Source organism: Amphimedon queenslandica, unplaced genomic scaffold (assembly GCF_000090795.2).
Source record: "Amphimedon queenslandica unplaced genomic scaffold, v1.1 AMPQUscaffold_13407, whole genome shotgun sequence".
Lineage (NCBI taxonomy): Eukaryota > Metazoa > Porifera > Demospongiae > Haplosclerida > Niphatidae > Amphimedon > Amphimedon queenslandica.
Genome location: NW_003546357.1, coordinates 116,275 through 118,727, shown reverse-complemented (window position 1 = coordinate 118,727; position 2,453 = coordinate 116,275). Strand labels below are relative to the sequence as shown.

The following is a 2,453-nucleotide window of genomic DNA, read 5'->3' as shown; positions in this document are numbered from 1 at the left end:
GCTAAAACGGATACAGACCTGTCTACCATACTATGTAAAATATATTGTATCTATATGATGCCATTTTAAGGAATTAACTAGTTAATAGCCATATTGAGCATGTGCATACCCATATTAAGCACATTTCATGCAATAGCTGACAGGGAAGGGGCAAAGCAGTGAAGCTGTCGACATCTTTTTCTTCTCCTCCTCTTTACTGAACAGTGGTGGTCTGCTTTACTGGGGACGGGGAAGGAGGATGCTGGTGGAGAGAGAAAGAATTAGGCAACTGAGGAGAGTTGAGAAGACCGTTAGGTTGGAAACTGAAGAGAGTGAGCAAAGAGGAGTGGAAAGGACCTTAATCTAGAAGGGAAGCTTTCAAAGCGGCTTTCCATAGCCCGCTCAGTGCTTCGAGTAGTGTTTTCGGGAACAAAGCCCTTCCTAGCTTCAATTACAGCACTTTTCTCAACTTTCCTGAGGCGACCGTTCATCATGGGCCTTTAAAAATTAGGAAACCTTCTTATCTTATTAGAGGATGACAACTATGGACTTAAAATTACTTCTCTTGATCAATTCTGTTTTACTTTATTGAATTAAATTTTATTTTAAGATTATTTACTTAGGACAGGTCCGTTATCTGCAGATATCAGACCTGTGGTTAGAAGAAGTCAGGATATCCTAGATATAGACCTCGCAGCTCCTTTGAGTGACATCATAAATATACGATATGATACGATATTGCCTAAATATGAAGAATCGATATTTTTATCGATAAGGTATGAAGCCACACCCATTAACTTTAATATTACTAAAACAGCTCAATAGAGCTATTTCTGAGAACAATTATTATTGAAAAGTATTATAAAAACCTTCTTTGACTTCATATACTTCAGCTACTTCATTTACTTTTCAAGAAAATACATTTTAGTAATTTTGGAGATGCTACTCCTATAGTTAATTAACCATTTATTAAGGTTATGTAACCATTTTATGGGCGTGGTATCGTTATTGATATTTTCTACAAATTTTTTTAACCACTTACCTTCCTTCACACAGGTGCAACATCCTGCAAACTCTAATTACTAGGGGCACAACTCGGAGAGTGGGGAGGGTGTGCCGTTGGGCGTGGCTTACTTAAACCACACCCTGCAGTGAAACCCCTCCCACATTAATTAGGGGTCTTAAGCCCCACCTATGGGAGGAGTCTACTGATTAATTGCGGGGGTGGTCTGGTAAACCAACGCATCACACTGCAGTAAACCACAGTGGAGAAGGGGAAGAAGGAGGGGAAAGAACAGAAAGACTTGCTAGAAGGCTCAGAGACACAAGACTGCACATAAGACTGCAAGACTGGCTTGAAATGCTTCAGCTCAAATAACTGCAAACACGCGGTCTACTGTGGCCTCAACCGAGGCTTAAATAGGCTGAGTAGGTGTGGTTAACCCTGCTTAAAGCTCCGCCCTAACCGGCAATTAACCACTTACCTTCCTTCACACGGGTGCAACATCCTGCAAACTCTAATTACTAGGGGCACAACTACCTGACTTGGAGAGTCAGGGAGGGTGTGCCATTGGGCGTGGCCTACTTAAACCACACCTCGCAGTAAAACTCCTCCAACATTAATTAGGGGTCTTAAGCCCCACCTATGGGAGCAGTCTACTGATTAATTGCGGGGGGTGGTTCTGGTGCCAAAATATCACGCCAAAACAACTCTCCACTATTTACTCTCCTCAAAGACAATCATTATAATAAACAATGCACTACAAATGCATTACATAACAGTGTGCTAAACAATAGAACTGCAGTTCATTGGGTGGGGCCTACGGCCGGTTCACAGACTGAGAGTGACTGGTTGCCGACTTAGCCAGAGAGGTTGATACGGCAGCCCACACAGTAGGGGGGGTTTGAATATATATTTGGTAGGCTTCTGACCGCCATCGGCCCAGTACTTTGATGAGATGGTCGGGGACATTTGCCTGGGCTGCTGCTGTGGCTGCCCCTATCCTGAAACTGTGTCCCGAATATTGCTGGCTATCAATGCCCCGGCTGGACAGAGCATCTCTAAGGAGCCTCACAAACTGGTCCCTTGTCAGGGGGTTGCCATCCTTGTGAATAAGAAGGGGGCCAGATATGGGGCCTGGGCGTCTCGACAAGAACTGCAGCAGAGACTCTACTGGGCAGAGGTCGGAGCCTGTCTTACCGAAATTACAAATGAGCCTTTGCCAAATGGATCTGTATTGGACCTCTGTAGGGCTATTCTAATCGATGTCGGGGCGGAGTGAGAATCCACTGCAATGCTGTCTGCAGTTATGCAGTACCAGGAGTAGAAGTAACTTCCCCCATATGCATAAAACCAAAAAATGCCAGGCAGGCAGCTGTCCAAAGCAGCAGGTGGAGAAAGAAATTATCTTCTCCCCATACCAGCTTCAGTTGTTGCAGCAGATCCGGGGTGATTGGCAGCTGGGGCCTAGCTG

General features: G+C 44.6%; 1 protein-coding gene across 1 annotated transcript in view; it reads right to left on the bottom strand.

Moving 5' to 3' along the window:
- The window catches only part of LOC109581993 (uncharacterized), a 9,269-nt gene that overhangs the window by 2,199 nt on the left and 4,617 nt on the right, over window positions 1-2,453 (bottom strand). The gene's annotated exons all lie outside the window — the stretch shown is intronic.